At 38.5% G+C, this 10,737-nt stretch overlaps 1 non-coding gene across 1 annotated transcript; it reads left to right on the top strand.

Annotated features, from left to right (window-relative positions):
- The first annotated feature begins 220 nt into the window (after nt 1-220).
- LOC120266240 lies at nt 221-327 on the top strand. Its single transcript, XR_005538081.1, has one exon. It is a non-coding gene; the product is annotated as a small nucleolar RNA R71 (small nucleolar RNA).
- The last annotated feature ends 10,410 nt before the right edge of the window (nt 328-10,737 follow it).

Genomic DNA, 10,737 nt, shown 5'->3' with positions numbered 1-10,737 from the left:
GGCTAGTGTAGCATTGTCATTTATCTCATAAATTCTAGGTACCTTAGGAGGTTTTTGTCTAGTAGTCTAATGGCATTCATTACTCGCCATGTTTTCAATCAACTTCTCAGCATCTTCAGGGGTTTTATTACTCAATGATCCCCAAGCTACAGCATAGATGAGTTGTCTAGTTGCATAATTCAAGCTATTGCAGAGCATCTAGATCCTCATCCAAGAAGAGAATCCATGATGGAGGCACTTGCGTAGGAGATCCTTGAGTCTCTCATGTGCTTCTAAAAGTGTCTTAGAATCCCTTTGTCGGAATGCAAAAATCTCTTGCCTCACTCTAGCAGCCTTGCTTAGTGGAAAATACCTTGCAAGAAATTTATCCACTATTTCCTTCCAAGTAGTGATCGATCCAAGGGCCAATGAAGTGAGCCATCTATATGTTGCTCCCCTCAAATTGAAGGGGAATAATCTCAATCTTATTGCATCATCAGGTACTGAGTTAATTTTGAAGGTGGAACAAATTTAGAGGAAGTGAGACAAGTGACCATGCGGGTCTTCATCAGCTAGGCCATCAAACTGTATGGAATTTTGGACCATTCCGATCGTGCTTGGTTTAATTTCAAAGTTGTTAGCCGGCACGGTGGGAGCATGCACACCGAATTCCTCACTAGTAAACTGAGGCCTTTCATAATCAGACAAAGTTCTCCTTGGTTCTGCCATAACAGAAGGTTCACTAATCTCAACTTGAGTACCTTGATGCTCTGAACTCTCATCCACCTCTCTCAACCTTTGATGCAAGGTTCTCTCAATTTCATCAACAGGCTCTACTAGATTTGTTTGATTGGCGCGTGTCATAAGAACGTACCTTGTACAATATTAAGAGTCAATAATTAGGATATAAGAGAAAGATAGTAAAACAAAATAAAAACAAGTAATTGGAAATATATGTACAAATAGAAGCAAATGAATAAAATAAAAGAAACAATGGCTAAATCAATAAGCTCTAAGTTTTATGAGTATTCCTTGTGGTTCCCTGGCAACGGCGCCAAAAACTTGATGTGAACTAGTTCGCAAGCGCACAGAGTCGTCAAGTAATACCTCTCGCACAAACACTAGAGGGTAGTATTCCCTGGGCCCAAGGATCTACCCTTACTTCCTTTTTCCGTATTATCTAGCAAACAGATTCAAAGGGGTTCTCTAACTATTAATTAAAATAAAAGAAACTACAGGTGGAGTCTAAAACAAGGCAAAGGTATAAAATCAGGGGAACGAAATGGTCACGGATGCGGATTCCCTAGGGGTTACTAAAGTGCACAGGATCCTAAGAATGTCATGCAATATGAGTTTTAGGACCAAGAGACTTCCTAAAATAGATCAACCCGATGGTCACGACAATTGACCCCTAATCCAGTACAAGTATTGATATCAAATTTATTCCGATCAAATCCTCATATGATTGCATTAAAAATGAGGAAATCTATAATTAGGGAAGGAACACAACTTGGTCTAACCCTAATGTTGGAGGGGTACAAAATACCCGATGTTCATGGTGTATTTGTACATGAATCCTTTCTAAACTTGGTGTGTCTAGTACAAGGGCGATGGTCACGCTACCAAGTATAACCTAGAAGTTGGTTTATAGAGTTCTCATGTAAGCAACACATCAAATGCACCAAGAATGAATCAACAGACACACAACAATTGCAATAGACATAATTAAATCATCCAAATACGCAAGTTCACCCCAAGGTTCACCAGTATCTGGTGACCTTGGGGTCTACTCATCCTTACAAACAAATTCAAATAATAGGCTCATGAAAACAACTACAAATGGCATAAGAAAACTCCCTTAAATAATGGAAGTGAGATGACAAGCCAAATTAGGTGGAAAGCTTCCACGGACGCCGTGATTGGGGGCGGCTTTCCTCATTGTTTATGAGCTCCCAAAGAAGAGATTGATGAAGATCTAGCCAAACCAAGCTTCTCCCTTTGATTCCCTCTCTCCAAAATGAGCGATCTTGCCTCCTCAAAGCTAATGGAAGTCGGCTCCAAGAATTCTCCAAAAAACCTTCTCCAAAAAGCCTCTCCAAAAAGAACTCCCTTACCCTAGAAAAAAGGAGTCCAATATATATTCCGTCAAGCCCATACAGGCTCCATGCGGGAGCATGGATGCCCGTGAAGCTCACTGGCATTTTGCCCAAAAAATGTCTGGGCTCTACATTAACTCAGCTATAGTAATTGTGCTACAATATTTTAGCTACAATACTGAAAGTTATGAATTTCCAGCAAACCTCAAAAGCACCCATGCGAGTGCATGGACCCCGTGAAGCCTACAGCCGAATGCTCGCAGTGTCAAATAGTGACTCTGCTATAGTGCCCGCTATAGTGCCAAAACCCTAAAACGTGGTTTTCATGTCGAATTCCTCCCAATTGCGTTCTTGAGCTTCGCTCGGCTCATTTAAAGATCTACAACACCGAAATAACCAATTTAGACTTAAACGGGACATCAATTCATTAACATATATGCAAATAATACAAGATCAATATCTATAAAATATGTACATTTAGGCGTTTATCTAGCAACATTTGGTTATTATTTTACCGTAGATACATACTGCCATCTATAAAATATGTTCAATTTTAATTGTTTAAATTAATATAATCTAAAATGACCTTTCTCCTCTTTAACAACTTCATTCTCACTTTTATTCTCTTTGTTCTAGAATTAGTAAGTTCTATATGTGGATATGTCCCTACATAAAAATATTAGTCCTGAGAAAGGAGAGTAGGACCTTGACTTGTATGTTTTAGGTGCCGATTTTGTTTGGGGAAACATATATATATATACTGAGGTTTGAAGTCAGTTGAAGTATTAAGTTTAGGAATGCTGTCACGCCCCGACCATAGCCAGGCACTTGGCAATCCCCACGACAACAAGGAGTGGACCCTACAACATCCCATCTCCTAGTCATCGTATGGCTCAAACAAACCTGTTGTCGCAAACTCACTGAAGAAGGAGACATACCCTACTAAAAAAACCCAGCTAGTGTTCTAAATACAACCAAAAGGTACAAATACAAAGTACAAGAACAGTACACAAAACTCAAGTCTAGTGGATCCATAAAGTTTACATGCACACAACACACTTATGCACACAGCACACTAAACCTATACAAGGGGAAAAGTAGGTCACTCTACTGCTTGCACAGCACAACCTAGTCCAATGTCACAATTTGAGAAAGAGGAAAAGAGAGTGGTGAGTAACAGGTGTTATGAAGTGAATGGTGACAGCATACAGATAATAGTGTGATAAATTATTCCAAATAACAGTAACCACAATAATAATAACATATAAACGTAGTGCCAAGTATCCAACAAGTTAACAGATAACACAATGATTCCTAAATAATATAGGTAAGTAACATTTTCCAACACCTTGAGCACCGCTCAAAAGACAGGCTAGCCTCAAACAATTCCCAAGCTAATCATGGTCGTAACTAGCTACGGGACCACCAAGGTGTTTTAAGACTTTTAAAATTCACAATACTGTCTTTCCTTGGTGTTGGCTGCTGAGATTCCCGTGTGGTGACCCCACGTTTCTCACATAAAAGAACTCCTATTAATGGCTCTACACACCTCTTTGACAAGGGTAAACACAGGGTTGATCACGCCGCCTCCCATTAGGCCGGACCGTGGAACCTCACACTGCAGTGTCGGACTGAAGTCCGCTATCACCATCAAAATCCAAATCCCACAATGCAACTCTTTCCAATTCCCACTCGAGGAATCAAGCATATGATGTGTAAATATGGAAATATATATCAATCCATATTCCATTTGCATGTAAATACATTCACATGTAAACACGTTTCTTTCAAGATAAATACGCATAAGTATACTAGAATCATTTTTGCCAAATAACTCCATGCTCAAAATATCTATATATATATATATATATACAGCAAGCGTAATCGGATTTATCATCAAATTTATGATATAAAACATATAAAACAATACTATAATACTCTAATTAAATCTATGCTATTAACAATTAAACCACTCACAGAACTAGTCATCTCGCCTCGAGATGTGCTCACTAGTAGACAATTTCCTTCCCCTTGGAAGATGCCTCACCACCTAGAATCAAGCAGGGAATCTAAGAACTAATGAATTCAACAATGGAAACAAAAAGCATGCAAATGCCTTGTTACATGTTGAACATATAACTCTAGGGTTTTAAAAGAAAACAACATCATTTTGGCCCCAAATGACCTCAAACTGAGGTAAAACTAGTTCCAATGGATTCCAGGTAAGAAGGGTTTCAATTTGGACCAAAGAAATACAAGAAAAGGCCAAGGTTTTTTGGTGCCACAGTAATTTCGGATTTACTACAGTACTTATACAGTACCGGCCCTTAAAAACAATGGTTTCTTGCCGATTTACAACACCAAATCACGAAATTTTTTTACAGACATACACACATATGAATAATCACGACACTGCCTTCGATTTGAGCCCAAAAATAACTCAAACCAAGGTTTATTTCTAGGGTTTCAAAGATTGTCAAAAATGAGTAAATACGAAGAAAATATGAGAAAACCTTGAATCGAAGCCTTACCAAGCTCAGGAGAATGAGAGGAAGAGAATAGAAGTGTTGATACGCCAAAAAAGCTCGACGACAAAATTTTTTTTTCAAAAACAAGTGTTTGGCCGAAGAAGGAAAACAAGAGGAAGAAGAAAGAAAAGTGAAAATGAGAGAAAGGGAGAACAGCCACATTGCTTCTTATCCCTTAAATTTTCAATTTTTTTTAAAGAAAAAGGAGAAATTACCAAAATGCCCTTATAAGAGAAAATAAAATTAAAACGGGTCAAAAAGACCGTTTCACCCTTGGTTTTTGGCTGGTTTTCACACACAACCTATTATGCAATCATGCAAAGATGCCACTAGTGCAAAATGACCATTTTGCCCCTAATGTATGCACAAAAATCTAAAAAGGCATGATGTCAAGAATCGGGACACGGTACCACAAATGCAGCTTCTATTTAAGATTAATAATAAGTCATAGAATAAGTTAAATATGAAAACATGGCTTCCTTTCTTCATTCCATTTTTTCTCATATTCTACACCTTCTGGATGTTCTTTCTCCTTAACAACTTCCATTTAGATTTGGTGAGTCAATGAACTTGTTAAGTATCATATTATGGCTTCCGTTCTTTATTCTCTCTAATATTCTCTAAGTTCCAACTGATAGAGTAATTAATTAGTTTAGATCTATTTGTTGTGAGGTATTATGGAGAAATTGAATATTTTTCATTTTATTTTTTTGGTCTTCACTCATACCTCACAACAAATATTCCATTGGACCATGTCTTTAAGTACATTAGGGAGTACCTAATCTAATTTTTGTTATGTGCTATGTGGAATGACTGTCGTCACCATTTCATTTTGGTCTTCACTACATTCACATTGCACCATGTCTTTAAGTAGATTAGGGAGTACCTAATCCAATTTTTGTTCCTCTATAATTGCTAAATTTTTTAATTTGTTATGGCTTGCATTGGCATGTTGTTGTTCTTGTTCTTCTTCTTTACCATATATTGTAGTTAATGTATTATAATTTTTCATATACTAAGCTACAATTAGTAGTTTCTATAGTTAGCAACACACAAGTAATGAATGTGTACATGAGAGTGTGAGAATGCTCAGCTTAATTTTTGGTTACTTTAAAAAAAAGTAGTGGGATCAAAAGGAGGTGATAATTAAAATTATTTCCCATTTTAAAAGTCAATTAATATATTAAGTATCATGGCATGGAAACTTCCACTTAATATTAATAAGTCCAAGAATTAGTTAAATATCATAACATGACAACTCCTACTGCTTGACATCATATTTTTAAAAATGATCTGCTCAATCTGAATTTTGTTTCTTTTCCTTGAGAACTCCAATTTATTTAATTCCTCTCTAAAAGAGTAATTATTTTGCATGCTCAATGAGTTTGGTAAATATCATAACTTGGCTTCCTCCCCTCCTTAATTATATTGCATTTGTTTCCAATTGAGTAGTTATTCTTCATCCATGTTTAGTGTTTTAGGACTTTATTTCCATTGCTTAGATTTGAACATTGACCCCATGGAGGACTAACTTCTTTGGGTGTCCAGATTGATGTAGCATGGGATGATTTCATTTTGATATTGCTTTTAATATAATTTGCCTTTAGTTTGTTGGGTTCATCTATGTATTTTTATTGTTGATCTAAGTAAATGAGAGTGGTTATTTCATATTGATAGCATGATTGAGATCAAGAGATTCATCACATGAGATCATCCATAGATAAAAAGGATTAAGAGTGTGCACGAGAGACAGGTCACATGAGAATACACCTAATTATAGTCAAGTAGCTATAGCTCCAATTTCTATTAGGGATTTATCTAGTTACCTTTGCAATCGTTCGAAAGTGGGATTAGAAGATATTAGATAACTGCTTGAGTAGACATATTTTTATATATGTTTTACATGCATTGAGCATCATTTTTATCATGGTTTATGTCTCATAAATTGTATTTGGTATTCCTTTGTGCAAATAGGTTGTGAATGCCTTGAAGGAAGATAAAGGAAGCAAAGATAGGTAATGAAGGCACGTTTTGGAAGTTTTTGTAAAACATAAGGATCAAGACACAAGAGAAGCTCATGTCATGGGGGTGTGTGCCAACTTCCAAGAGAATTCAAGCTAAATTATGAGTTGGAAGGGCACAAAGGCAATCACATGCTCATGTCCATATTTTTGTGAAGAATGCAAGAGCTTTCAATTGATGATTCGATGATGAAAAGCCTCATAATCTACCATGTGGACATGTGCCCGACCATGTGGCCTCAAGAGAAGAGTGTGTGAGTCATGTTTATGAGGAGCACTATAGTAAAGTAATCTAGTAAAGCATTGTAGCAAAACACTGTTCATGTGACCTCAAGAAAATTCCACGCGGGTCGGTGGGAATTTCTGTAGATCACGCGGGCACATGAAAACTCACACGGTCATGTTTAGGTATGTAACAAATGGGGTTTTCGACTATAAATAACCCTTTTACCTTATTCGTTGGACATCTTTTGTGCGGCTCTTGTGATATGAGACGACTAGGGTTTAGAGAGGGAGTCTTTGCGGTTTAGGAGGCGTTTCTTTACCAACTTTGATCGATTCCTCCTCCGTCATAGAATCTAGGAAGCTACTAGCGACCCTAGCTTCGTAATGGATCCTCCAAGACGTCGAAGATCTCCATCAATCCTATTAGTTCATATAGAGGTGGGTTTATTTCTATGGCTTTTATAAACTTTCATTCATTGATGGTGTGTTTATTATGTTGCTTCATGAAGAGCTAAACCCCTAGAGGGTATTTGGGCTTGTAAACTCTAGGATTCTAATCTTGTGTGGATTTGCTTTATGTTTCTATTTAATCCGAGTTTGGTTGAGTTTCAATCTTGTTTGCCTAATTCTTGCTTGCCTTATTGATTTTATTATTGTTTGGTTTGCATGATTTGTTTACCTTGGAGAGAGAAATGTCTCTGACAAAGCCCCTTGCGTGTGACTAGCAAGTGCACGAGTTTTCTGACTAATAAATCCCAAGTGAGTGAAGTATTGTATCCGTAGGGAGTAGGAAGTAAAAATACTTAAATTGCTACTTCACCATGTGAAAGTGAACATGATCGATCAAACTTGAAAGATGCCAATACCTCTAAGGTTAAAAGACGAATGATGGGCTCACGAATGGATAATAATCTGCCCTAACTGCCCACCATGAGCAACTATTCACAGAATTAATACTACAGAAATCCACATGGTCGTATGGAAATTCCACACGCCTGTGTGGATCCACAGGGCGTGAAAACCGCACGGCCGGCATGCTAAAAACTCAAAAATACATCACAACTTCATTCCAAACTCACTCTAAAGCATACACAAATCATTTTAGCATAAAAACGAAGCACATTCACCAGTTTAATTAAAGCAGATCAAGTTATGGTGATGAAAAGAGAGAAAAAGGGTTTACCAATGAAATAGATAATAAAAGCTTGAATTCAGCCAGAAAACTCGAATAAAATCACTCTAAAACAATGGTTCGAAGCAGGGAGAGTAAATGGAAGCGTTCTCTAAATGTTTGGGAGTGAGAAGATGAAGAAACACGAAAAGATTTTAAAGAAAACCCGAGTATGTTGGAGTTCTGTACATCCACACGGGCATGTGGAAATTACACACGCGCATGTGCCTCTACAGGAGAGCTTCACAAGGGCAGACACACGCCCCTGTGTGCTCTCGGGATAACACTCTGAATCTTTGAACGCATCCACACGGGCATTTGGAAATTCTCCATGCCCGTGTGCCAGACCTACAGGAGCATCCATATGCCCCTGTGGCTCCTCTGTCCATCCGAAAAATTTCTCTAAGTGTTCCACATGCCCCTGTGGAAATTCTACACGGGCGTGTGACCATAATAAGGTCATTCATAGGGGCAGACACACACCCATGTGTCCTCTCGAGATGAGCTCTAAATGAAAACACACACCCTTGTGGAATTTCCACACGGCCATGTGTCTTCTCTGGCTTTGCAGAAAATTCTTGAACATGTATACATACTCAGAGCCTGTCTCTATAATGCAAAATTAACCCGAGAATCATGAAAATTTCACCACATGCAATTAAACACATGATAACACCAAATAATCCACAAGGAAATCACAGCAATAGCATCTAAAAATCAAGACACCAAAACTCATGCTTTTATTCATGCAAACACTAACAAAAACTAGAAAAACAGTAACGACTTGGATTGCCTCCTAAGAAGCACTTGTTTAACGTCACTTAGCTTGACGTACCTTGTCTTACCTCACGGGGGTTCATGAATAAAGGTTTGCCTCTTCCCCATAACTTGAAAGCACGATGAACATAGTCTTTTAAAGGTAGAAGGAGAGTTGTCAAGCTTGTTACCACATGAGGGTTCGTTACCCTCACTCCATTCTTGCACATCCCCATTAGCCTTGGGGCATTTCTTGTGGTGTGTCCTTCCTCGCTTCATCTTTCGGAGCACCTTCTTCACGATCCCCATGGTAGATGGTACCTTTTTCTCTAAACCAAGCATCAAGACTTCTTCATTCTCCAATTCTTGGTCTAACAACCCCTCGTACGGGTCTGGATTGAATATTTTCCTCCACATATTCATCAATTAGTTCATTGGTAGAGTCAAGAAAATAAAGTGTTTCATCAAAGTCAAGAGAATGTCGCATGGCTTCAGTGAGGCGGTATGTAAGTTTGTCATCTCCAACTCTTAGTGTCAACTCCCCACCATCCATGTTGATAAGTGCCTTGGAAGTGCACAAGAATACCTTCCCAAGTATCAAAGGAACATCTACATCCTCGTCGACATCCAGCACTACAAAGTCCACAAGAAATATGTACTTGTTAACCTTGACAATCACATCTTTAATGATGCCCCTCGGATGCCTAACAGTTTGGTCAGCCAATTGAAGTGTCATTTGAGTAGGCCTAGCCTCTCCCAAGCCTAGCTTCTGAAAGAACGAGTATGTCATAACATTGATACTAGCCCCATAATCCGCCAATGCTATCTCCTCACCCATATTACCAATGTTGCACAGGATGATGAAGCTTCCGTTGTCCTTCTTCTTGTTCGGTATATTCTTTTGCAATACCGCCGAACAAGAGGCATCTAAAATCACTGATGCACTTTCCTCTAACTTCCTCTTGTTGGTCAAAAAATCCTTCAAAAACTTTGCATACCGAGGCATTTGGGACAACATCTTCACAAAAGGAATGTTGATGTACAATTACTTGAATAGACCCAAGAACTTCTTGTATTGTACATCATTTTGGTCGTTCTTCAATCTTGAAGGGTAAGGGATTCTTGGCTTGTAAGGTGGTGACAACTTCTTCTCCTTGTTAGTTCTCTCCTCAACCTCCACGACCTCGGGTGCTTCAAACATTGGTCATCTCACTTGGAAGCCTATCTTCAACCTCATGACTACTTCTGAACTTGATCGCCTTCATATGTTCTCTCAGATTGGTTTCGGTGTTACTAGGCAAGCTTCCTTGAGGTCTCTCCGATAGAGACTTCAAAATTTACGCCACTAGATTTTCTAGATTGTGTAATGAAGTAGTGTGGTTGCGAAGTGTAGCTTCAATCAACTGAAATCTTGTATCTGATGATTGAACAAATCTAGTCAAAACTTTCTCTAAGTCAGTAATTCGGGTCTCCAAGCCTGAAACTTGATTCTCTATGTTCGAGGCTTGTTGTTGTTGTTGGAAACCCGGTGGTGCCGTGGCCTTTTGTTGCCCTTGTGATAAGTGCTTGTGTGTTCAAAATGCAAAGTATTCTTTTCTTACGATGAGCATGACTTTTATCAGGTTTAAGCGCTAACATATGTGTATTTGTGTTCTTTTGCGCATGTAGGATTGTGAAGCTAAGTATTAAGAAAAAAAGTCAAAAGTAGATCGTGAACGCACTATTTGGTGAAATCTTGGAAGCAACAAACGGGAAGACACAAGTGGGGCTCTAAGATATGTGAATGTGTGCCAACCTCCATGTATTCAAGCCATTACAATGAGTTAGAGGGGCACGAATTCAATCACATTTGCGTATTCCCTACTTGTGCAATGATAGCAAGATCTTGACCAATGAACCCGTTTATTGAAGAAGCGACGTGATCTACGGTATAAAAGTGTGCCCGTTTATGTTGCCTCAAT

Source organism: Dioscorea cayenensis, chromosome 7, assembly GCF_009730915.1.
Source record: "Dioscorea cayenensis subsp. rotundata cultivar TDr96_F1 chromosome 7, TDr96_F1_v2_PseudoChromosome.rev07_lg8_w22 25.fasta, whole genome shotgun sequence".
NCBI classification, from domain to species: domain Eukaryota; kingdom Viridiplantae; phylum Streptophyta; class Magnoliopsida; order Dioscoreales; family Dioscoreaceae; genus Dioscorea; species Dioscorea cayenensis.
Note: the sequence above shows the minus strand (reverse complement) of the source record. Positions and strands in the feature narration are given on the sequence as shown.